The sequence below is a fragment of the Ambystoma mexicanum genome, chromosome 6q (assembly GCF_040938575.1).
Source record: "Ambystoma mexicanum isolate Mex_15411 chromosome 6q, UKY_AmexF1_1, whole genome shotgun sequence".
Taxonomy (NCBI): Eukaryota; Metazoa; Chordata; class Amphibia; order Caudata; family Ambystomatidae; genus Ambystoma; species Ambystoma mexicanum.
In genome coordinates, this window is record NC_090937.1 from 1667580485 (window position 1) to 1667607897 (window position 27413).

The window sequence follows — 27413 nt, forward strand, 5'->3', positions numbered from 1 at the left end:
CATGTGGGACAACCAATTCCACATGGGTGCAGTCGATGGCACCAATGCAACCCGGTATGCCGGCCAGTGCATGGAATCCAACTTTTGTGTTTGTAATCTCCTGCTCCGAGCGTGGTAAAGAGATGTCGTCTGCGTGCTTCAGGAGGGCATCGAGCACTTGCGATAGTGTCCGTGACAACAGTGGCTGTGAAATGCCATGCAACTGTCCGACTGTGTGCTGGTAGGTGCCTGTGGCCAGGAAGTGGAGTACAGACACCACCTTCAGTAGAGGTGGGATGGCGGTTGGGCTATCTATCATGCTGACAAGGTCAGCGTGTGTCATGTCCACAATGGCGGTTATGGTGTCCCGGTCCAAACGGTAGAGGGTGTGGATCTGCTCAGCAGTGAGGTTGAACGGATGAGCTCGGAGGCGTGGGATTGCGGGCTGCCTGCGTGGTGGTAGTGGCTGTGCTGGTGGGCCTTGCTGGCCCTGCCTTGCCCTCCTCCTCCTCCTGCGTCTCCTCTGTGCGGCCGGTTGTTGTAGTAGTTGGTGTTCGTCTTCTTCTTGAAGTTGTAGTACTTGCAGTGCTATCAGGTCGCCCAGGCCCAACATCGCTAGTCCTGCCGGTAGCATTTTGTAGTGGGTGTGGTTGTGGGAGGGGGTTGGGTGTGCAATTTATGTGTTTTCAGGCTGTATAGCCTCCACCTGTGGTGATTCATTCCACCTGTGCCAGCTGCAATCCCCTTTGGGCGAGCACGTCCCGCACACAACGCTGCAATGTGACGCATGGCATCTTGCTATTACAATCATGTATTTAATCCCGATGGCAGTGAAATATTGGTTTATATGTTCATTCTGCTATGGTCCCATTGTTTCACATACTATCTTTGCAGTCGCGAACACATTTGTGAAGGGTCAGTGGAATGTAGTACTCGATTAACGCTGGACCCTCATGCAGCACTGTACCGAGGTTCACCGACGGGCGGGGCGTCCCATTTGTGAGTGAAGCCAGTTGCCATTTTCACACACTGCCGCACTACATGGATGAATTTGTGATTTCAAGCGGTCACAGATGCCTTATGGACGTGATGTTGCAAATGAGGAATTCGAAGGACAGCGCTTTCGGTTTTCAGCTAGCGGCGAGGAGACGCCCACAGGTCTGACTGCAAATATAACGTTCTATTGTTTAATGTCCTTGGGACAGGGGCCATGGCGAGAATGCAATGATTGATATGAATAGTATGGGATGCGCAATAGCGTAGTGGACGATAAGGCAGGACGTTCCCAAATACATGTTACTTCACAACACTGGAATTCCGGGCTGGAGCACAGTGGATTTTGCAGACTGCATTACGCACAGACTCAATGGAAGTTTCAAATGTGATGTGAGTAAATAATCAGGCGTTTTCATACCGGGATGAGGGAATGATGTATGGATGCATGGACAGATGATTTAATTGAGAGTTTGCCATGTACATGGCTTTTCGGGATCTATCCCCTTCCCCTGCGCTATGTGATGCAGAGCTGCCATAGTGGGACCATCGTCTATCTGCCCTTGTTGAACCCTCCCTGTCTCGACGCGCCTTCAAACACTTGTGTCTATGCACGTTACGAATCCCATCTAATGGATTCTGTCTTAACAGACGCATGCACACAAACACTCGTTTGTAATAGTGTTTTCACCTCGATTTATATAGTTAGGATTCGCAAGTGATTTTTGGGTGGAAATAATCCTTTTGAGTGGGCTAGCATGCATATGGCTGTGGATTTAGTGTGATCATTGAAGTGTGTATTACAAATTAAGTTCTGATGCCCATGCTATTCTTTTTCATTTCATTTGGGTGACAGGTATCTCCTCCCCTTTTGCCGCTGCCATCTGTATGCCACTCCTGCAGATGGCTTTTACTCCCGACACCTGCTGCTTCGAGTTAATCAGTGGAGCACCATTACGATCTTATGGGACGATAGCCAATGGGCCACATGCCCTTACGCAGTACTAGTGGCTAGGAGCTACATATCACCCTTTCAGCTGGACTAGTGCCTACCTAATGGGACGGCCCTGCGGTTCTCGGCGCTTCCATGTTGCCTTTTTGAACGTGAATGTAGCCCCTGTGTACCATGAAGGAACAGGGCGTCACACAAGAAGAAGCTGGTCATTTATTGCGGATGCAGCCCACAGTAATGAAAAATATTTTGGAGTTTATGACCTAATAGCTGTATGGGCTTGGTGAATTTGATGTGCATTAAAATTTGATTATGATTTCAACCGTGTAGCGTTATTCTTTGCAAGTAATGTAGCATATTCCTATTTGTGGAGCGGTGTATTGTGAGGAGATCTGCATTGGGTTCCGGCTTCTGAGTATAGTTGCGTGGTACTGTACTGGCCGCGTTTGCCTACGAAGCCCAGTAAGGTCAGGGATGGGGCCTGCCATTATGACTGTTTTAATGATGTCATGCTCAGGGGCGGGGATTAGCTTTTGTGTAACAGATGCCGGTCAGCCAGGTGGATTGGTGGAATGATGTGATTATCAGAAAATGGCTGGTCACAGGTGCCTGTGTTTGCGTGCGTTTCTTGGAGGGAGACTGAGGTCATGTCCATTGGAATAGCTTCTGTATTCGTGCCATCTGTGCCCTGCAGCTCCCATTGGCCCCTCTTGAGATGAGCCTGGCTGCTCAGTCACTCTGCCAACTTGTGTGGTACATGCTTATGCTGATGGTTGGTTTGTTTACTGGCAAGGGTACAGGGCTGGTGCAGTCTCCCTCAGGATACTGCTTTGAATGTTGCCTTACACTGGTGTCAAGCGATGGGGGCCTGTTGTTGTTTTGTCTCATGTTTCAGTTCATATTGCTGTACTTGAACCTTCACGTGCCTGTGCTGCATCAGTACGGCAATGGTGCCATGCCAAATATGGATGGCCACTCACAAGGCACTTGGAGCCCCTACATTCATTTGTTCGTTGGCATGCATGGGTGACTTGTACATTTCACTGGTTGCATTGTGTAACTTCATTGCACCTACGAGGTGTTGTGCAATGTGGGCAGGGAGTGGTGTACAGGCACTCAGTAGGGCCATTTACGGTTGGTTCACGATGCCGTAATTCTCACCATCGCGGAATGGTACTTTCCGCCATGCTTGATGGCGTTAAGTGAATGTCCGCTAGGGTCAGCATTCGCGTACCGTTGCGCCATGGTGGTAATTACGGTTTGGCATGGCGCGCGTGCGCGTACTTGGTGCAGTTTGCGTTGGCGTTCACTACGGTGTCGCTGATGGCATCGTACTTTACGGTGACGGGTCATAATCGCACCGAGCGGTATTCGATGGCGGTATTGCATTTCCGCCATCGTTTTTCGATTTCCGCCAGGGTCGTAATGAGGGCCAGTATGTTTAGAGTGCAGTCAATAATTACTGGTATTGATTTAATTTTGACTTAAGAAGCAGACAGGCAAACAACAATGCAGTTTCTAGCCAAGATTTCTTTCAACAAGACACTTTTTTGGCTGCAACATTCTACTTAACAAACAAAAGATAAAATGCGTTTACGTTCTTGAGAAACCAGTTCAACAAACTGTGAGAGACCTCGAGGTGCCTCACCCGCTAGTCCCTGGAGATCTGTCATCCAGGTGCCATCACAGCCATTGCTTTTGAATCCAGTTCCTGGGGGTGGATCAATGCGGGAGTATCACCTGGATGTGGGGTCCTCGGAGAGTGTAAGTGTGACACTGGAGAGTGAGACGTGGTATCCCCTTCCCACTAACACCTTTTACCAAGCTTCTCAGGTAGGATACCAAGGAATCCAGATCCCCCACCTTTTCCAACACAAACACTTTCTCACGGACAGTTCAGCGTGAGCGACAACGGACTAACACCAGAGCTGTGAACCTGACATGTCCCAATACCATGGACAGGCAAGGTCAGGCAATTACGGATTATTACACACACCTGACTTCCATCACACTTCCTCACATGGAGAAAAGGCAGAGCACGAAAGCACACTCTGAGCGAGTCAAACCACACGAGGAAACAGCAGTTCCAAGATGGCAGTTTAGTACAAGGAGAAAGATGGCGAGGCCACAGAGAGTTGCACAGGGAAGTACCCGTGACCTCTAAACTCTGTTATTTTCGTGAGCCTTGGAAAGTAAAAAACCGAAGCCCAGGAACCAAGGCTGATCAAACTTAGCTCTCCTTCGTCGATAACCAAGGTGGGGAGGAGAGATTGCTGCCCTGGTACCATCCTTGGCTCCTACAGCAAAGCGGTGTCAGAAAAGAAAGCACAGCCAGTGAGTCAGAGAGACTGATACCAAACCAGCTTGTGTTTGGAACCAAGGTTGCAAGCGGCACCATTGTACAAAGAGAACAGTGTGTGAGGCGTTTGCAAAGAGCAACGCAGATATAATTGGAAAGCAAAAGAAGTAATTGAACTTTGTGATTGCAGCGCAAGATACCATACACAAGAACGCTACTGAAGAAACCTACCCTTGACCCCACCATAGCGAATAACTACCGTTCCATCACCACTGTACCTTTCTTCCTTAAAATCCTAGACAGAGCTGCCTACACACAAATTCAATGTCATCTAGAAACCAACAAAATCTTAGGCATACAGAAATCCGGCTTCCACCCGGACACAGTACGGAGTCAGCACTCCTTGACCTAATAATCCAGCTGAACTCTATCAGGGATGAAGGAAAGTTGGCAATGCTCTTTCTCCTCAATCTGTCTGAAGCTTAAGATTTAGTTAACTATAACATCCTATGTCACCACCTTACATTCGCTGCTGCCTTCTTTCAGGAATATGCCGCTTGGATAGCCTCCTTCCTTGAAGGAAGAGGGATGAAAGTCTTCTTCGACAGTGCTTGCACTTCCCCCCTTCCCCATAAGCTGTGGGGTCACCCAAGGATCATGTGTCTCCCCTACGCTTTATATCATATTCACTAAGCCCCTTTTCGACCTCTTGAGACTCCCTCAGCATAGCTTACACTAACTATGCCGATGAAACTCAGATTCTCCTCCCACTAACAGGCTCCTACCACACTACACTGACTCTGCTTCCCTCGACTCCACATCTGCCACGATCCAAGCTTGGATGGTGACCCATGGACTGTGCCTCAATGATGAGAAAACGGAACCTCTCATTGTTGCCACTTGACTCATTATATTTCAACTTCAACATTGACTGCTCTGTGATCCCTGTGTCCTCCTCAGTCAAAACACTGGGGGTCCACCTCAACGCCACCCTCTCCCTAACACAACAAGTAAGCGCCACCTCCTTCGCTGCATCCTACACAACAAAATTACTCAACACTGCCATACCCTTCCAATCAACGGACAACTGCCTAACGGTTGCCCGAGCAGTGGTAGGTGGAAGGCTTCACTACTGCAACGCCCTCTTCGTTGCCACCTCAAATCAGAATCTAAAAAAACTCCAAACCATACAAAATAATGCCCTATGTGCTGCCCTCAATATCCCACAGACAAATCACATCACTGCTGCCTGTAGAGCCGCCCATTGGCTTCCCATTAATGAAAGAACCATCTGAAAGACATTCTCATTCACCAACAAATGCATCTCCAACTCAGCCTCTCTGTATCTTACACAGAAAATTGTCAAAGTGCAAACCAACAGGCCTACAAGAACGCCCTACGCGCACCGGATTGTCCAACTCAGGTTCAAACAAACTAAAGCAGGAGGATCCAGCTTCCCACTTCTGGCCACTAAGTACTGGAACCCTCTGCCCTCAGAGCCGATGAATCTTACTGGATCTTCCGCAAAACATTAAAAACCTGGCTGTTCACCTAGCCCAACCCCATCCCCACAATCATTTTGGCATTGCTCGCATTAGAATCAAACGACATCCAAACCGTTGAATTTGTCAATGACCAGCAGAACGATAAAGTACGGCTTCACATCGATTCCAGATTAATATGTGATTTACTCATTAATGTGATCCACTTTTTGCTGTCTCTGGGTTTTGACATTCATGAAGAAGGAGCCGCATCTCAGATAATAGCAACTTCCAAAGACACATCAAGAAATGGAGCAGAAACAGATAAAACTCGACCAAAAAATACTGAGAACGTTGTCGCTGCCCAAACACCAACAATGATGGAACATTCAAATCAGTTATCTGATGAATCGCAGAGTGAAAAAGATAGCAGTGCGAAAAATCAAACACGATGTACATTTGGTGAACAAATCAAAATTACGATAAATGGAAACAATAACACTTTGAGTAATGAAAATAATCCAATAGAAAGTACAGAGAAGCCAACTACGAATACAAATTGGAATTGGTTGGCTAGTGTTTTAGGTAGCAAATCGAGCTAATGCCAACAAGGGCTATTTAGACCTACAACAAACATCTTATCATGGAACACGAGAGGTTTCATACATCTGTTTAATGACAAAAGGAACTGGAGTGCCGATTTAACCGCTATTTGTCTCCAAGAAACATGGCTGGCTACTTGCCCATTGTCAGATGCATATGAGCTAGCGATAAATCCTGCCATAACAAGAGCCAAGGGTCGTCCGTCTGCTGGTCTCTTGACCATGATAAGGAAAAACTCTGGCTGGAAATTAATAAAAACATCAAATCTATCTCCATTTATACAGTACTTTGTGATTTCCGCAAAAAATGAGACAAATAATATCACAGATCAAATCCACATCATCAATATTTATTGGCACCATAAAAATGCGGGAAGATACAAGTTCATAAAGATGGTGTGTGACCTGATTGATGAAATAAATAGTGGTAATCAAAATCCAAACATTATCTGTTGTGGAGATCTCAATTTAGACTGTGTGAATGAGTCCAAGGATATTGGATCCAAAAACATAGTACAAAAATTAGCCAAAAAATGGTGTTCTGATCTTGAGGAAAGAAATCTAAATATGATGAATGGGAACATCATAGGCGATATCCCTCCAGAAAAAACTTGGAGAAGCATGAATCAATCTTCTACCATAGATTACTTCTTAATATCAGATAGCCTACAACAACGAGCCGTGTCCTTGAAAATCACAGCTGATTCAAATAGTGATCACAGCCAATTAAAATGATCACTAGAAATGACAAATACCAAGAAACCTCAACAATGGAATAACCAAGTCATCGTCGAACCTAACAGATCGCGGCTAAAGATAAATCCTCAAGATGTTAAGATTCTAGCAGAGTCTTATGACAAATATGCAAAAAACGTCACAGAAAAGAAGCTTGAATATAGAGCAGTTTATGACCATAGACAAAGGAAGGACAAGATCATCTTTCCAACCGAAACACAACTTTGACAAACAAGTACTCGAAAGAAAACAACAACTTCGGAAAGAATTGAGGCAACACAAAAATCTAAAAGCCGAACAATAAAAACCGGCGATTAAAATCAGCAAACAAAAATACAAAAACTGGCAAATATCCCACAAAGCAATTATGTGTCAAATGACAGTGAATCAATGCTTGTTAGCCTCAACAATAAAAACTCTTCTGAGTTCTGGAAATTAATAAACAGCATTGATTGCAATCAAGACGCAATTCAAATATCTATGGTGTGTGAAAAAGACTGGATTAAACATTTCAACACAGTGTACGAGAAAAAAAGCACCACCATTGACCCTCCAATGCCTCAGCTTCCGAAATGGGATCTTGAGTTCGACAGAGAGGACATTTTATTGAGCATCAAACAAAGTTCCTCCTCCAGAGCGCCAGGTCCTGATGGCCTAACACATTTCACACTTTAACAAAATCCTGAAGAATGGGCCAATTTTCTATCAAAACTGTTTGCCGTTATCGCCAATGAAGGAAATACACCAACTAGCTGGAAAACCACGATCATCATTCCAATCTTTTAAAAAAAAAGGCAATAGAGCTGAACCAAAAAACTACAGGCCAATTGCCTTATTGGATGTGATGGGAAAAATATTTACAACTCAATTGCAGAAACAACTTCTCAAGTGGATTCAAGATTCAAACCATTTGGATTCTCATCAAGCAGGCTTTGTTAAGGGCGTAGGCTGTGGTCTGAATCTCCTTTTACTGAATATACTCAAAATGGATGCAATAAAAAGAAACAAAAAAATCTATCTGGCATTTGTGGACCTGTAACAAGCATTTGACAGCATTGACAGAGAATTACTCTGGAAGAAAATGTCCGAGTGGAAATGCCCAAGGAGCCTACTCCTAGCAATAAAAGCATTACATAACAATACCGAGATAACAATAAGACTGGACAAAAGGGGAACTCTATCAGCTCCAATAAAAACATATCGAGGAGTAAAACAAGGGTGTCCCCTGGCCTCGATTATCTTTAATCTCTTCATCTCAGACCTGGGCGATGCATACAACAACGCAAACATCTTCTCGCCAAAAATTAATGGAAAGGAAGTTCAATGGCTATTGTATGCGGACGATCTAGTCCTCCTGGACTTGACCCCAATAGGTCTGCAACGCAAACCTGACATTCTAGCCCAATACATCCACCTAAATGGTCTTCAAGTGAACACACATAAATCAGAAATTCTGATATTGCAAGACCTACAAAAGAACCAGTTGGAAAAAAAAAGTTTACTTGGAAAATGGGCCAAAGCACGATTCAACAAAAAACACAGTCAATGTACCTAGGTATGCTTTTGAGTTCAAACATCAATGACGCTCCATGGGTGGAAAAAGTCAAATCTAAATGCAGGCAACTGACAGCGCAAGCCTGCATTGTGAACATGAAATATGGAAAACATTCATTAATACCAGTTTTGACTTTCTATAAAATGAAGGTCATTCCAGCCCAAATTCATGGGGCTGATTGTGCCTTTGGATGTCCTGCAGAAGTCTGGGCCTCATTGGAACACTCCTTTTGGTCCAAGGTATTGCGGTTACCCCCAGGAGTTCCAACCGCCTGCATAAGATATGAGCTCAGCCTCCTATACATTAATGGGAGAATCATGTGGAATACGCTAAATGAATTTCGCAAGGCCACAGCTGCGAAGCCACAACTACAATACAACGGTTGCCAGACATTTGGTTGAAAAAAATAGGTCGACCAGACAAATGGTCGAACCAATTTGATCGAAAACCAAATGGTCGGATTTTTTTTTTCTTTTTCTTTTAACCCTTTTTTTTATTTTTTTGGGGGGGTCCCCCCCCAACCCTCTTTTTTTCTCTAAAAACCCCTTTTTTTACTAAACGAAAACCCGAAAAATAAATATATAAATAAAAAAAAAAATTCGACCATTTGGTTTTCGACCAAATTGCGTCGACCAAATTGCAGTCGACCAGTTTTTTTTCAACCAATTGACTGGACACCCAATACAACATCTTAAAAGATTTGTGGCGACACTGTCCTCTCAATGTGGGTCCATCGTTGCGAAAAAATCCTCAGCGACATAGGAGCAGACAAAAGGATGCTCTTAGAAAATCCAAATAAGGTCAAATCATTGCTTTGGACCCAAGATTGGATCGACACCAGTGATACGTGCAAAAAACATAGAATCATGAAGCTGATGCCTAATGAAGAGAGAAAATTGAATGGGATGATGCCATATCTATAAAAATTCCCAGACAAAAATTGAAGAGCAATTTTCATGAAATATCACCTCAATCAATTGCCCACTCGAGAAAATTTGAGTATATGGAAAGCTGTCTGCCCAAAGTCTCAAATTTGTCGTCTTTGCGATAAAGATATTGGGCCTCATTACGACCCTGGCGGTAATCGCCCGTCATTACCGCCATGGCGTAATGAGCGTTTACGCCGTGGGACGATGGCGTAAAGAGCGCCACATTACGACCCATCGCGCACGAGCATTACGCCATGGCGGTAATGCAATTAACGCCATGGCGGAAAAGGCCCCTACCGGCATCGTTAAGCGAGCAAAGTACACTTACGCCACCGTAAGTAGCGGCCACCGTAAGTAGTGGCCACCGTAAGTAGCGGCGGCCGTAATTAGCGGCGGCCGTAATTAGCGGCGGCCGTAATTAGCGGCGGCCGTAATTAGCGGCGGCCGTAAAAAGTCGAACCGGAAATAGCGTCATCGCGCCGGAACGGGAAACAGCCCGTCGGCCATCTTGAAAAACACAATCCATCGCCATCCTACCAAACACCAGACCCAACCCTGACACCTGTCCCAACCAATCACCCACCCTACCAAGTACCCGAAAATGCCTAAATGTGTGAAAAAGGCATGTGACCGCCAGCGCCAGGAGAGATTCAGCCGGGAGGAACTCTGCATGCTTGCGGAGACCCTGCAAGACAACGCAGGTGTCGTTTTCTCCCCGGACATGACCAGGACAGCGATCGGGAAAAAGAAGGCCATCTGGGCCCTGGTGGCTGAGCGCGTCAGCGCGGTGGGGACCGTACCCCGCACCCCACAGCAGTGCAGGAAGCGCTGGGATGACCTACGCATACGGGTCAGAGCCGTCATCTCAGCAAACCGCAACCTTGCCCTGGGTACCGGTGGAGGGTTGGAATCCCCCCTGAAACTCCAACCGTGGGAGGAGATCTGTGCAACCACGATTGGCATGGAGTCCATTGATGGCGTCGGAGGGATGGAAAGGGGAGCTCCGACATCAGGCGATGAAGGTAGGTGCCTCAAACAAAACATGCCATAGTCACAGCAGTCCAATCATGTGTAGCACAAGGTTGCCCTAGAGTGTAAATGCAACACATATCAACACTGCCCATAGCCACATGCACTGCTGGCACCCGCATACCTGCATCCACATTCCACACTAAAAGGAGACAACCTGCATGGCACTGCCTGAAATCTTCCTCATCCACTGACCACAATAATGTCAAACATTTAATTCCAAAGTCCGCAGACCCATCAATAACGCCCTCCCTCCTTTGCTCCACCACAGGCACAGATTCACACCCAGAGGACCAGGACACCCCTGCGCCAAAGAGGGCCAAGAAGGCCATCAACAACGTCCCTGCACCCTCAACCTCAGCTGCAGTGAGGCAGACCCCACAACAAGCAGGTCCCACTGCAGGCATACCGGAGGTCCCACCGGCAAGCACCCCTGTCGGCAGCAGGCCAGCAGCAGCTGCTCCACCTCCACCGACATTGCCTGCCACAGGAGGCAGGGGGTCAGCGGCCAGCAGCAACATCGGGGAGACAGCTGCAACAGCTGCATGTTCAGACTCGGACATGGAGCACGAGGTCAGAAGCCCCACTGACCTGCTACATTCCCCCTGTTTCTCAGACGCCAGCCCCCATGAGGGTCACTCACAGGGGCACACAGAGGTAGAGGAGTGGCCATCCACCCCATGCCCTGTCCACACTCCACAGGAGGGGAGCAGCCCCACCATCACTCCACCAGCACTGGACATTGGGCCAGCACGGCCAGCAGTCCCTCCAGGACATCACTCAACGGCAGCATCAACTGTCCGCAATGCTGGATGAGCATGCTGCGGAATGTGTGGGGGCTAGGTCTAGCATTGAACAGGCCACGGAGACCCTAAGGGCCGAAGTGGCGCAGAGCACTGCCACCCTGAGGGATGCCATGCAGGCCATGTCCAGGGACATCTGTGCAGAACTTGCGGCCTTGCGTCGTGCGGTCACTGGCCTCACCCACACACAACAGGACGTGCATGCACAGGGGCAGCCAGGGACATCCTCCACTGCCAGTTCTGCGCAGAGCAGCCCCGTGCGACGTTCCGGTCGTAACCTGCGCTCCACAGCCAGGGGTGCCCCGGGGGCCGGGAGAGGGGGCTTGTGACGGCCTGTGGCCACTGTCACAGGCATCTGTTAACACCTGCATGGGGTGTGTTGGGGTGTGCAGGGGGGAGGTGGGAGGGGGTGTGTTGGGGTGTGCAGGGGGGAGGTGGGAGGGGGTGTGACACGACAGTTCATAGTTTCAATACACTTTTTTCTTTCCCAAAAAAGAAATGTGTGGACATTTTCATTGCGTATGTGTGCTTTATTGGTGTACAGTCCACAGTGTGCATGTCCCAGGGACACACAGTGCCCCAAGTGCAGTCTCCATGCGATAAACACCAGCCGTGTGTGCTAGAAGCAGTGGTCGATGATACTTTGGCGCATGGCACGCCCCTCCCGTGCTTCGCCTCCTCCATGGGGTGCCGCCCCATCTGCACCCTCCTCATCCTCATCGTCAGGTGGTTGCAGTTCTGCGTCAGGGGGCAGGGGCACATTCCGTCTGACGCACATATTGTGTAGCATGACACATGCCATGACGATCTTTGCCACCTTCTCATGGCCATACAGGAGTGCCCCACCAGACCTGCTGAGGCTTCGGAACCGTGCCTTCAAGAGGCCGAATGTCTGCTCTATGACCACACGAGTACGTGTATGTGCACGGTTGAAGTCCTCCTCGTGCTGGTTCTGCGGGTTCCGGACTGGTGTGAGGAGCCACCTCTTCAGGGGATAGGCTGCATCACCTGTATGTAGGCGAGAATGTATGTGTCAGTCATGTTGTCTGATCAGGAACATGATGTTCCACCATGGCTCGCATCCAACTGTTACTTTGGCTCACTTCTACATGCACTAATTGATTCACACAATGCAACCAGTATGTGCTCATGGCTCCCATGGCCTGTTTTGCATGCCATCACCCAATGTATGCAGAGGGGTTGTGTGCATTGTGAGTGCCCTTCCTCTGTCTCCGTTCCCTGTGTTACTCACAGCCAGGTGGAGTATGCATCATCCCCCCCCTTTCTGCCAGGTGGAGTATGCATCACCCCCCCCTTTCTGCCAGGTGGAGTATGCATCACCCCCCCCCCCTTTCTGCCAGGTGGAGTATGCATCACCCCCCCCTTTCTGCCAGGTGGAGTATGCATCATCCCCCCCCCCCCTTTCTGCCAGGTGGAGTATGCATCACCCCCCCCCCTTTCTGCCAGGTGGAGTATGCATCACCCCCCCCCCCTTTCTGCCAGGTGGAGTATGCATCACCCCCCCCCCGGTACGTCATTCACCTGCCCACTTCCATGACATTGCACTCACCGAGTAGCCAGGATCTTGGGCCTGCATGTCGCTCCATGTAGCGTGGTATTGTGGAGTTCCTCAGGACCATGGAATCATGGGTTGATCCGGGGAATCGGGCACAACAATGTGTGATGATCTTGTTGGAGTCACAGACCATTTGCACGTTGATTGAGTGGAACTGTTTCCGGTTGCGGTATGGTACCTCCATGGCACGTGGAACCACCAATTCCACATGGGTGCAGTCGATGGCACCAATGCAACCGGGTATGCTGGCTAGTGCATGGAAACCCACTTTGGTGTTTGCAATCTCCTGGGCAGTCCGTGGTAATGAGATGTGGTCGTCTGTGTGCTTGAGGAGGGCATCGAGCACTTGGATGAGTGTTTGTGAGAATAATGGTTGTGAGATGCCATGCAGGTGCCCCACTGTGTGCTGGTAGGTGCCTGTGGCCAGGAAGTGGAGTACGGCCACTACCTTCAGTAGGGGGGGGATGGCGGTTGGACTTTCTATCATGCTGACGATGTCGTTGTGTGTCATGTCTACGATGGCGGTGATGGTGTCCCGGTCCAAACGGTACAGGGTGTGGATCTGCTCAGCAGTGAGGTTGAATGGATTGGCTCTGATGCGTGGGATTGGGGGCTGCCTGCGTGGTGGCACTGGCTGTGCTGGTGGGGCTTGCTGGGCCTGCCTTGCCCTCCTTCTCCTCCTGCGTCTCCTCTGTGCTGCCTGTTGTTGTTGTTGCTGTTGTAGCACATGCATTGCTATCAGGTCCTCCAGCCCCAACATTGCTAGTCGTATTGGTATCATTGTGGAGTGTGACTGGGTGTGGGAAGGGGTGGGGTGTGCTCTTTTTGTACTCCCCTGAGTCTGTATTGCCTTCACCTGTGCTGTTTCTGTGCACCTGTGGCAGCTGCATTCACTTAACATGGCCCTTTACGGTTGGTTCGCGATGGCGTTATTTGCACCATGGCGGTAAGGTACTTAACGGCCTGGGTGATGGCGTTAGGTGCATGTCCGCTTGGGTCGGCATTTGCGTACCTTTCCGCCATGGCGCTAAGTACGGTGTGGGCGGTCGCGTGCGCGCACCCTTAGCGCAGTTAGCGGCAGCGTTAACTACGATGCCGCTATTGGCTTCGTAGTTAACGGTCACGGGTCATGATCGGACCTGGCGGAAAACGATGGCGGTAAACATTTACCGCCATCGTTTTTCACTTAGCGCCTGGGTCGTAATGAGGCCCATTGAAACCTTGAAACATCTAACATTAACATGCTTTAAGTTGACACAAGAACGCACAAAGCACCTAGGAAGATTTATTTTAGCAAGACCAACGATGTCAATTGAAGACTGGTGGAAACAACTTTCTCAAGATTTGGATCGTAGTCTAACATTTGAGCTAACCTTCTTCCTGGAAGCAATGGTGGAAAAAATACTAAAGGCAGAAGCAAACCTAGAATCTAACAGGCAAAAGACATTAGAAATGGCTAAATTATGTAGTGCATGCCAATTTTATTGCCAACTTCTACCTGTTTTGAGAAAAACATGCCACAGACTGCATCTGTACTATCTGGTGGAATGCTTAACTACCTCACCTTACCTTTGCAGGGCTTCTGTCGTATGGTAGATGATGGCTTTACGTTTGTTTCTGCCTTTGTCCTAAGTTGTTATTCAATTTTCGTTTCTTTTTGTCCTTTGTAACTTTATTTTTTAAAGGTTTGTAACAAACCAATAAAAATAAAAAAATAAAAAAATTGCTCGCATTCTATGTACTTGGTCTATACATTCATGATGCTAATACTAGAAATTCTGTGTTGGAAATTATACCTGTGGAACAATCTATGACTTGCGCTCCCACGGGCCCATTTAACTGGTAAAAGCGCCCTGATGCCCTAGGATTTGTGTGCGTTCTACAAATGGAAAAACAAATAAATAAATAAATAAATAAATAAGAAGTTCCAAGATGACATTTTAGTACAAGGAGAAAGATGGCGAGTCCAGAGGGAGTCGCAAGGAGGGACGTACCCGTGACCTAAAAGACCGTTATTTTCATGAGCCTTGAAAAGTAACAAACTGAAGACCAGGAACTAAGTCTGATCAAATCTGCTCAGTGTGTCGGAGGTACCCGGGGCTCTCCCGCGTTGATAACCAAGGTGGGGAGGAGCGATCGCCGCCGTGTTATTGTATATGGCTCCTACACCAAAGCGGTGTCAGAAAAGACAGCACAGCCGGTGAGTCGGAGAGACTGATACCAAACCAGCTTGTGTTTGGAACCAAGGTTGCAAGCAGCAACATTGTACAAAGAGAACAGTGTATGAGGCGTTTGCAAAGAGCGATACAGATATAAATGGAAAGCAAAAGAAGTCATTGAACTTTGTAATTCAACTTTGGGAGGCAGCGCAAGATACCATACACAGAGTCTGGCGCCACGTGGGCGCTCAGTTGAAGGTCTCTGTTAGGTATCCAACTGATGCTCAGTGTGAGAAAAAGGAATACTGGGATCAAAGTGATCATGCAACCGGTCTTGCTAAATCCTTTGCACATTCGAAAATCTTTGATAGTTTAAAGTGCATCGCAATTGGTCCGAGCCCGGCTGAGGCAGACTAAATGATCGAAAGAAAGGGATCTGAGCCCGGCATAGGGGGACCCGGGGTGAACCGTGAGTTACCCGACAAATATCTGAACATAGTTGAAAGGGATCTGAGCCCAGAACATGTGGATCCAACATTGAACTTTTTGTTTTGAAAAGGATATAAGCCCGGCTGAGGGGGATCCAGGGCGAACGCCGAAATTGAATACTGGTAAAAAGGAAAAGAACAATTGCACGTTGTTTATGTGTGCACCAGGCCCTCTGAGTCAAGAGACTTGCAAGAAGCAAAGAGACGTGTACGCAGGAGGTCCTAAACTGTGAAAATTGAACTGTATCCTCGTGCCACAGAAACCAGAGTGTGTGCTATGCTCGAGTGAACCGCCTTGTCCCGTGCTGAAAACGTGGGGAAGGGAGGCCAACGGGCCAATAAATTGTTATTATTATTCTGTGAACACTTCTTTCTTTCTCATGAACTTCACTTCACACTATTTGTAAATTAGTAGTAAGGATTGCCAATAGGTTTTTTTAGTATAGGCCCCTTTTCATTTGACAAGACTCCACTAGGACTGCATTCTTTATTGTTTGATGGCCGTAGCTTGCTCCCATCTGTAGATTTAGGTTTATATAGGCATATATCTCATCCTTGTGAAAGTTCAATAAACACCCTTAAACTGTGGTCACTTGTGTCTGTCCTACTGTTGATACCATGCCTTCATTACAAAAGTTTCAATTAAAATTCTTACCATATGAAGAAAAACATGCTATTTAAATACTAGTAAATAAAACCACTTTTAATTTACGAACTCAGTTTGTCTATTACTTTACCAACCCTTCAAGGAAAATGGTGTACTTCACCACCAAAACTCCAAAACATGTATTACTACTCCCACCATGCTATCTGAGGAGGGTTCATTATCGCTTGTGATAATGATCACCAAGAACATCTCCGGCCTGAGAAGGAATTATAAGTCAGATGCAATTAAAGGCTGAATCTATTCACGTTCAGAGTGTCATAATTAACTCCCAATTGATGGAGTGCAGTGAGGGTTTTATTTCCATAGAAACTCACAGATATCAGAATCTATTGCAATCATTCTTTTTCTGCAATTCTGAATTATAGGTTTCCTGGAGATTGCACCTAGTCTAGTTTCCTGGTACGTTTAAAACAAATGCAGGTGCTACCTTATTTGTGTAACCTATAAACCAAGAACAGACGTTAGCTTGAAAACTAGTAGTACAAACCAGTACGTTATTTCTTATTTTCTAGACAACAATTTGATATGTTTTACTTACCTTTTTCCCTCTAAACTGCTCATGTCCTGCTAGGGATCCGTGCACAGAAGCAGATGGTTAACCCTACAAACTGCGGTTCTATATGCAAAACAAAGAACACAATATTACAATGGGGGCTTTTCTGCAATAATGGTTAAACATAACACGTGCAAAAGTATATACAAGCGTACATGTAATTTAGTAATTAAATTGCCATGTAAATAGGAAGCATTAGGGTATAGTGATTCTGATTGGTCCTAACCTATATACATACCTTTAAAATATTCTCCATTTGAAAGTCTTCTTTTTGCAGAAACTCAAGTGCTCAGCAGGACACACTCTGGAAACAAAAGCAAAATCCTGATCAGAAGTTAATGTCTACATTGTAAGGCGTTGCTATGGAGACTTTACCAAATACAGAGCATTAACACAAAGCTAATCTCTGAAGAGTGGCTCTGCTCTGAGCATGGGCACTAGAGCTACATGGTGCAGAGCATAGCCCTGAGCAGCTATACCATTCCCGCTCCCCCGAAAAGCTATACAACTCCAGCACTCAAGTTCAATATAATTTAAAGAATTTCTTTTAGAGTTTGCCATGGCCCAGGATCAACAGACGGGTCAAGATCATTTAGACGTTCATTATATGTTGGCCACACCTACTGTGAATTACATTTCATTTGGCCCACAGTATGGGGCTATGGATAGTACAATCAACAGTCTAGATCTACCCTAGAGTTTTCTCTTGACCCTGGTCCTCAGTCCTTCCCTCTCTGAGGACTGCTTCTCGGATGGAAAAATAGTCACAGTCTCTGAGATTTATAGTGTCCCAAACATTTCTTTCTCGGCTGTGCATAATTCTCGCTTGTGGCTCATGTCATCATTGATAAATATTAGTCCTACCATGATGCTCTTCCCAGGTAGCTTAAACCTCTCCCTTAGGTACTAAGATGAGAGTCGGCATCAGGCAATTTACAAATACTTTGACAACAGGGTACTGTTAGCTGTATACTCCTGGTTGGACTAACCTGTCCTATACTATGCTTTTTTGGGTCTTATTAGGACCTGTCCCCCACACAATTAATAATCTTCCTATGTTCCTGGTTCTAAAGGTTGCCAATCTTTCTTTTCCAGCTTTTCCTTTTTCTATCCTAATCCTCTCATCCTCCCGTCTCTTTCTTCTCCTTTCCATCTCTTCCTCTGCCCTCTCTCTCTCCTTCTCCCTACCACCTCTTCTCCACTCTCTATCCTTCAAATCTCTACCTTCTTACTGTTCTGTCACGCTCTACTCTGCACTCTCCATCACTTCTACACCTCCCACCTTCTGCATTTGCCTTATGTTCTCTAGTGTGGCTGGAGTCAGGGATCAGGGTCACCTGCGTAATAACATCTTTGATGATTGGTTAAAGCTTAAGTAAACTACCATATCCCCAGGTGCTCGGAGTTATACAGTGAAGCACACTGTGGCCGAGATTAGAAAGTGGATGTCTGCCATCTAGGAATTAGTCTGTCTGGCTCTCCTGAACGACCAGTTTTCCACACAGGCCCCTGGGTGTCCCACCTGAATCCCCTTCATGGTTGGATTCCTGGCTTCTTTCTGAAACCCACCGGCCTCCACAATTTGGTTAGCAGGGACAGGGCAGCATTCATGAGAGGAGCTTGCAAGCTTTTATCCTCCCTAAGCACTATGATTCACTATATTTACTATGCGGCTGGCAGACGCCTGTGGATGTGAGTCTGCAAATGGCGTCCACCCTCCATATTACTCCAGATCCTCATTTTGTCTACTTTCTTCTGATTGTTCAGCCATATCGGTGTTCTCGGTGCAGTTGTGAGTTACCTAAAGGCTAGGTAAGGGATGGGATTCCAGGGGAACACCTGGTATGTCGATTTCTGGGCAGCATCATACAGTGGGTGGAGGTACCTGGACCTCAGGGTCACCCCACCCCTACCCCCGTAGCCTCTTCACAGGTTGCTCATCTTCACATAGTGTTTTATTTATCATGTGACCAGGCCCTGCCACTTGGTTGCTCCACACACCATCTATCCCCCTTAGCCGTCCTCATTGCCTGCATCATCAGCAAAGGACGGACGAAGAGAAAGAGCTTACTTGTTTGCACCTGTTCAGGGCTAATAGGGCTAAGGGACAGACAGACTATCCTGCATTTCACTTACAAATAGGTTGTTACTACTACTACTCACCAAGAAACATCACCATGTTTCACCTCCCTCCACAGCCTAGCCCCACCTTCGCTAGGATTTGAATGGCTAAGCGCCATTGGCAGTCCCAGTAAGCTATGCTTGTGAACCCGCAATATGCCCCTATCTAACACCCACGGACCTCAGACACACGCCTCCTCATGTTGATCATGCTCGCTCAGTAGTCGCACGTGCCAAAGAGATCACTGACCTCAATTTGTTCAATTACCTTAACATCCTCTTTATAACCAAAACATGGTCTACCTCATCCTGCCCCCTTGTTTTTGATGTACCGCCAAACTATTGCATCCAACATGCCAACTGGTCAAGAAGGCCCGGAGGCTGACTAGAAATCAGCTACAGGAGCACTTGTCCATGCTCCATCATCACCTCTCCCAGCACAAGCTTGCTTGAATCAGTCGCTTACCTGTCCCCTTAATCGTACAAGGTATTAATCCCCTTCTGCCCTATCTACAGATCACCTCACAGTAGTGGCTCTTTCATTGCCAACATTTCCAACTTATACTCCTCTGCAAAATTAGCACACACTAATAATGGGCCTCATTATGAGTTTGCCAGTCCGGGAACTACGGTACCGGTAAGGTCGGACAGAGCGGATAGAAAGGCACCCGCGAGCACAGCATGTCGGATGCACAGGCACCGTTATAAACGGTGCCTGTGCATCCGACCTCCCCATTCCCATTCAGCCATATGGGGGCGAATGGGAATGGGGGGCATCTTTTTTACGCGCCCAGGAATGGTAAATAACCGGGTCCGGCAGGGCCGGAATGCCCCGGTAATTGCCCATTTGCGGGTGCCGGAAAATATTGCAAGTTTGGCGGTAGCCTGCCTGTTTTACCGGCAAGGCTACTGCCAAACTTGTAATGAGGCCCAATGTCTTTCTCTGAGATTTGAATGTCTCCGAGTCTCATGCTGACAACCACACTCAAAGCATGCTTTATGCACTGACCAGACCCAAGGACCTTAAGCAAATTGTGTTCTCCCCACGCAAAACAAAGGCAAAACCTATGGTGGGTATAGGACGTGAGGCAGACAACTGCTTGCTTTAATTTTCATAAATGAGATTTTTATTTTTAAAAAAATGGGATTGGCAAACTCCTTACTATCCCTAACCTAACGCATGATTCCCTGGCTAACACAAGCTAACATAAGATTCTAATACAAAACAGTTCTATCCTTAACACTAATACAAAATATAAACAGGAAGATACCATTCAACATAGAGCATACAGTGTATCACCAACAGTTCCCCATCCCCATGATACAAGATCAAAAATCGCAAATGAAAGTTCTGATTCAAAAGCCAACAGAATGATTTCAGCGTTACAATCCGTTCTCTTCAAGGCAACAAAATGTCAAAGGAAATGAAGAGACTTTCTCTTCAGGCAATCCACACAGTTCCAAAAGGCCTCTGGGTTCCTTTCCCCGAGGTCAACACAGTTCAGAAAAAGAATATCAACACAACCCAATCAGGATGATTTCTTCTCCTAACAGTTTCAGATTAGCTCAAACAATAACAGCATTGCCAGGATGCTTTTTCCTCATAACAGTTTCAGAGCAGCAACGCTAGTTTTACTTTACACACAACCTTTGCTTCAGCACATTTTGCATTGTTCAATATTCCTGCTGGGCAGGGGTGTTGCTAGGTCTGGAAAAGATCTGGGGCTACACTAATGTCGGGACTGTCGGGACTCGGGGCTAGCTAGCCTTTTGGTTGTAGCCCCTGACCTTCTATCCGGGGCTACAATCAAAAGACCCTGGGCTATAGCCCCTGAGCCCCCCCCCATGGCAACGCCTCTGCGGTCTACGTCCTGCCCAACCTGCACTACAAGTCCCTTGCCCTAGTCCACTTGCCTGCTAGGACTGATCTCCTGATAGATTTTAGCAAATCTTTCTTCTTCATCAAATGTCGCTTCAAGTTCAATTATTATTCAAAAAAGGTAGCAGGTGCCCCTCTTCAGAAATAACATGGCATGATAACCTGTTCTGAGATGAGAGTTTGCAGCCATCGCTTTTTGCTCACTGTACCTTTCACAGATGGGAAGAACAAGTGACTTCTTACCTTGTAACGTTCTTTCGATGGGATGTTCCTCCGACGTATTCCTTATCTATGATATTTGTATCTCCAGCTTGCTGGCCTCGGAATTTTTTTTTCCAGTAGAGGGCGCTGTGCGTCGACGTCCGTCGAGTAGGTGTTCCTCGACGGCCACCGTATCGACGCCGACGTCATCGTGCCTATAAATGGCCACGCGCAGCGACCGTTGCTCAGTTCCGTTTTGTAAAGTAAAGTAGTTATTGTATGAATGGTTACTACCCTTGAAGGAGCGTAAGCTGCAACCACAAGGGAAATGTTACTGCGGGGATGGATGGGAGGGGCGATAAGGAATACGTCGGAGGAACATCCCATCGAAAGAACGTTACAAGGTAAGAAGTAACTTGTTCTTCGAAGGGATTGTGTCCTCCGACGTATTCCTTATCTATGATAGACTCCCATAGCAGTGGTATGTGACTGGAGGCGGGAGTAAGAGATGCCATATTACCCTTTAAGAATGAACAGAGTGTAATACAGCTTTGCCAAATCTAGTCTCTTGACTAGAGGAGGAATCCAGACTATAAAATTTGGTAAAGGTATGTGCGGACGACCATGTGGCAGCCGCACATATGTCTCTAAGTACACCTCTTTGAAGAGCTGAGGATGCTGCGATACCCCTGGTCGAATGAGCCCTTAGATTTTGAGGGGGCTCTTTCCCTGCCAGTTTGTAGCATTCCAGAATGGCTAAAATAATCCATCTGGAGATGGTTTGTTTGGTTATTGGTAATCCTAACTTATGTCCTGTGTAACCTACAAAGAGTTGGTCTGCTTGTCTAATTTTAGCAAGTCTACCGATATAAAAACTCAAGGCTCGCTTAGGGTCCAGCCTGTGTAGTCTCTCTTCCTCTTTCCCCGGATGGGGAGGAGGATAGAATGAAGGTAGAGTAATCTTCTGAGTAATGTGAAATTCCGAAACTACCTTTGGGAGGAAGTTAGGCTTCACCTGTAGTACTACTTTGTCCTTGTGAAAAGTTGTATGAGGAGGTTTACAAGACAGGGCTTGTATCTCGCTAACCCTTCTAGCAGATGTTAATGCTACCAATAAAACAGTTTTGAGGGTGAGAAACTTCAATGAGCAAGAGTGGAGTGGTTCAAAAGGAGCACCCTTTAGGAAGTTTAAAACTAGATTTAAGTCCAATAAGGGAACTTGGAATGGTCTTGGAGGGTAAACATTAGTTAGACCTTTCAGGTATTGTATTACCAATGGAATTTTGAAATACGACGGCTCCTCTGCAGTGCTCTTAAAGATCGATAGCGCTGCGAGATAGCCCTTAATAGTGCCAATTTGAAGGCCCGAATTTGCCAAATAAAGTAAGAAGGATAACACCGCAGGTGTACCACATGAAAAGGGTTCGATATTCTTTTCTCTGCACCAGCTGCAAAATTTATTCCAACGGCAGCGGTATAGAGTCTTAGTTGCCGGTCTTCTGGCCGAAAGCAACACCTCCATGACGTCATCTGGAAGGTCCCAATCCTTGTACCTCAACCTTTCAGATACCAAGCGTGAAGGTTGAGGGTCTTGATGGCTGGATGGAGAACCTGACCTCCCTTCTGCGAGAGAAGATCCTCTCTGTACGGTAGACGAATTGGAGGACAGATGGACATGTCCAGAAGGTCCGGGTACCACGTTCTCCTGGCCCAATCCGGGGCAATTAGGATCATGGTCTTCCGAAACCTTCTCAACCTCCTGATCATTTGAGGAATGACAGGGACCGGAGGAAACGCGTACAGAAGTGGGAACTCCCAGTCCACTACGAACGCGTCTCCTAGAGCTCCTCTCGGGGGAAATTCCCTTGAGCAAAATCTGTCGCACTTCCTGTTGATACTGGTGGCGAACAGATCCACTTGAGGGGTTCCCCAAAAGGCAAAGATCTCTTGAAGGACTTCCTGAGCTATCTCCCATTCGTGGGAGACTGTGTTCTGCCTGCTCAGAGCATCCGCTGTCAAGTTCTTCTCTCTGGCTAGGTGAATTGCCGAAAGAGAGATTCCTTCCTGAATTTCCCAAAACCAGAGCTGCATCGCCTCTCTGCACAGTGGCAGTGACCCTATGCCTCCTCTTTTGTTGAGGTAGTGCATGGCCACTGCATTGTCCGTCATTATCAGGACGTTTCTCCCCCGTACAGACGGCAGAAAAGCCTTCAGTGCCAGTCTGGTGGCTCTCAGCTCCAACAGGTTGATATGTAGTCTGGACTCCGATGGCGACCAACGACCGCTGATGGTCAAGTCGTTGGCATGGGCTCCCCACCCCGTGAGTGAGGCGTCTGTGACTACTGTTATCTCCGGCCATGGTTGCCAAAACAGTTCTCCTTTCAAGATGTTCTCTGTAGAGGCCCACCATTGAAGGTCGTAGGCTACCTTGTCCGGAATCCGGAGGAGATCTGTCATCATCCCTGAGAATTGTGACCACTGAGTCCTCAGTGCCCACTGAAGCGATCTCATTCTCAGGCGAGCCTCTGGCACAAGGAATATGCAGGATGCCATGAGGCCTAGCAACCTCAAAAAGTCGTAGGCTGGGAGACGTTGGGCATTTTGAAATCTGGTGACCATCTGCAGAATATCTTGAGCCCTCACCTCTGGTGGCGAGGCTTTTCCCAGGGACGTGTCCAGGACTGCTCCAATGAACCGGAGTCTCTGTGATGGTATCATGTGTGACTTCTTTAAATTGAGGGAGAAGCCCAGCCTGTGAAGGGAGTGGCAGACATAATCTAGTTGGTTCCGAGCTTGTTCCGAAGAAACTGCTCTGATCAACCAATCGTCCAGGTAGGGGTAGACGTGAATCCCTTCCCTCCTTAGACTTGCAGCCACAACCGACATTAGCTTGGTGAAGACCCTCGGGGCGGAGGTCAGCCCAAATGGCAGAACTCGAAATTGATAATGAGAGTTGCCAATTGCGAACCTCAGGTACTTCCTGTGCTTGGGTTGGATTGGCACATGGAAATAAGCATCCTGAAGGTCCAGAGATACCAACCAGTCCTGAAGCTGGAGGGCCTGAAGGATCTGAGAGAGAGTTACCATCTTGAACTTGTCCTTCCTGAGGAACTTGTTCAATTCTCGTAAGTCCAGGATGGGTCTCAGTCCTCTGTCTTTCTTTGGTATGAGAAAGTAGGGGGAGTACCAGCCCTTGTTCCTGTCCGCTACAGGTACCGGTTCTATGGCACCTTTCTCTAGCAGGTCTACAACGACCTGCAAGAGGAGCGGATCCGGCACTTTCAGAGAGCTGTTCCCCGGTGGATGTCTCTGAGGGATGCGTAGAAAAGGCAGGCAGTAACCTTGGGCAACTGTCTCCAATGCCCAAGCATCTGACGTAATAGCCTGCCATTCCGTCAGATGGTGAGTTAACCTGCCCCCTACAGGTGTCTTGTGATGGGAGACCTCAGAGTGGTTTGGGAGCAGCTGATGCAGTTGCCAAAGGTAAAGCGGCTCCTGCTCCTCCTGATGCGGCTTTCTTTCCTTTACCCCGTCCACCACGGGTACATTTTCCTTGGCCTCTTTGAGTCGGCCGTCCTCTGCCTCTTCCATATGAGGAATAATAGCGAAAGGACCTTCCTCTCCAAGAGGATCCTGAGGGACGAAAATTAATTTGTTGGATTGCAGCTCCTAGTGACTTAGCTGCTGCTTTAGATGTTTGTAGTTTTTCCAAACTGTCATCCGCCTTTTTACCAAATAGGGAAGAACCGTCAAAGGGCATATTTAAAAGTCTGGCCTGTACGTCAGAAGCAAAGCCGGACTTTCTCAACCACGCATGCCTGCGGATTGTGGTACTTGCCCCCATGGCCCTGCTGATACTGTCAGCAGAATCAAATGCCAGTTTGAAGGGACTCACACATTGCATCTTTACCATCTCTGATGATATTTAAAAATGCGTCCCTTTCTTCTCCTTCCAGTATGCAGTCAGCCGCCGATGAAGCACACTCCCAAAGAGTGTGGCTGAACCTAGCGAGCGTACAAGTTGCATTAATAGATTTTAAAGCCATGCTACAGGCTGAGAATACTTTCTTAGCCATGGCATCATATTTTTTATCATCCCTATCCTGAGGAGCAGTGGGGTAAGCAGAAGTACTGCCTGTTGAAGTTGCAGCCTGAACCACAAGACTCTCTGGAGTAGGGTGCTTAGATAGGTATTCAGGGTCAGTAGCAGATACCCTATATTTCGCTGACAACTTCTTGTTAACCGCAGGGACAACTTCAGGAGTTTCCCAGTTAGTTAAAATCTTTCTTTGTAAAGCAGAATGAAAGGGAACCACAGGATCCTCCTGTGGACCTTTATCTAGAATATCTGTGAGGTCATCCTGTTGAAAAACAGGTGAAGTCGCAGACCAACCCATAAACTCCATAATTCTAGACATTAGGGTTCTATAAGGGGTATCAGCATGTTCCCCTGGGTCTGGTTTGACAAATTCCACTTCTGGGGAAGTGTCTAGGCCACTTGCCTCCTGTAATGCATCCTGAAGGTCTTTCAACCTTCTTTCCTCAGAGGCAAAAGTCTCTGGTTCAGGTAATGTGGTCCTCTGCAGCCGAAAAGGCCTTTCTTGGTCAGAATCTTCCCTTTCTTCAAAAATTGAAGTTAAGGGGGGATGCTCTGGTCTGTGAAATGGTATAAAACCCATCTCTAAGGCAGAGGGAGCCATCATCAGAGGCCTTGAAAAGGTCGATGTCGTCGACGCCGATGTAAAAATCCTCAAAGGCGCCGACAAAGGCATCGAGAAAACTGGAAGAGTCCTCGAAGAACTCGAGAGGATTGGAATCCTGCTCGAGGATGTCGACGATGTTCTCGACGTCGTGTCGGAGGCTCTCGGTGTAACCGTTGGCTGTGGAGTAGCCGTGGGTCTTTCTTTTATCGGCGTCGATGTCGGCGTCGACGCCGGCGTTGACTCGATCGACGGATGCGTCGAAGAACCCTTCGATAACGGCGTCGAAGGGGCCTTCGACGATGGCGTCGAAGATGCTTTACTTCCCGATGGCTCATGGCGCTTTCGGGTCGACTCTTTCACCGGGTGCTTCGACTCACGGCGTTTAGATTTTTTGGGCTTTTCACCCGGGGCATCACCCTCAGCTGACTTTGAGGGGGACGAGGCTGCTTTCTCGAAGACGCTTAGCATCTTTTTTCTGAATTCCTCCCACTCAGCTTGAGAGCTGTGTTTTGTGGGGCAATTTACTCTTTCAGGGGAACTAGAAGACGACGATAAAGGGGATCTTCTTCGTCTTTTTTTCGAGTGTCTAGACCTCGACGAGTGGTGGGAGCCACTTCGAGACCTAGACCGAGAATGCTTTCGACGGTGAGGAAACGAATGTCTCGACTACCGCGGAAACTTTCGAGGAAGTTAAAATTGACTTACCTCTCTCGAGCTTCCCCTTATGCTCCTTCAAGGCTTTCGCCGTCATGGAAAGGCATTCCTCACACTCCGAAGACTGGTGTTCGATTCCCAGACACCACAAACAGATCCTGTGAGGATCCGTCAACGACATTTTCTTCCCACAGTCTCGGCATTTTTTGAAACCGGAACGAGGAGTCGTCGGGTCGGAGGAGGAAGCCATCGAGTACGAGTCGGTTTTCTCGAGGAAATATGAATATATATCGACTGATAAACTGAGCAACGGTATTCCGAGGCACACGAAGCGCGGGAAAACGGAACTGAGCAACGGTCGCTGCGCGTGGCCATTTATAGGCATGACGACGTCGGCGTCGATACGGTGGCCGTCGAGGAACACCTACTCGACGGACGTCGACGCACAGTGCCCTCTACTGGGAAAAATTTTTCCGAGGCCAGCAAGCTGGAGATACACATATCATAGATAAGGAATACGTCGGAGGACACAATACCTTCGAAATATACATTTGCATATCAGTCTTTGTCCCGCCCACATGGGCAGTACAGCACCTGAAATGCTATGGCAATTCCCTTCTGAACAAGAGTACTAACACCACAGTGAGCAGGGGGGGACTGAAATGCAAATTGATATTTCCCACCTGTGAAAGGTACAGTGAGCAAAAAGCGATGGCTGCGAACTCTCAAAGTGGGAAAAAAACACAGAACAGGTTATCATGCCATTTTATTTCTGGAGAGGGGCGCCTAATACCTTCTTGAAAAAAGTTCAATTATGAAGTGGTTTTGGTACTGCTTGTTTCACTCTTCCTTTAAGCAACTCTTTTATGCAACAAACAACTTTCCTTCAATTAACTTAGGCAATGCTTGGTTCACTTCTCCTTCAAGCAGTCCTTTTAATTAAGCAATGACTTTTTAACACCTTAATCTCAGTCTTCAATTGACTTTGGTCATACTTGATTTATACTTTCCATCAAGCAGCCCTTTTATGCCACAAACAATTTTCCACCAGCCTT

General features: G+C 47.3%; 1 long non-coding RNA gene across 1 annotated transcript in view; it reads right to left on the reverse strand.

The window, feature by feature from the left end:
* LOC138517014 (uncharacterized) overlaps window positions 1–27413 on the reverse strand; it is a 333410-nt gene that overhangs the window by 104954 nt on the left and 201043 nt on the right. The window contains exons 2-3 of the long non-coding RNA XR_011282340.1: window positions 17039–17104; window positions 16786–16863 (exon numbers count right to left, since the gene is read on the reverse strand). This is a non-coding gene — a long non-coding RNA (uncharacterized lncRNA). The remainder of the gene's footprint in view (window positions 1–16785; window positions 16864–17038; window positions 17105–27413) is intronic.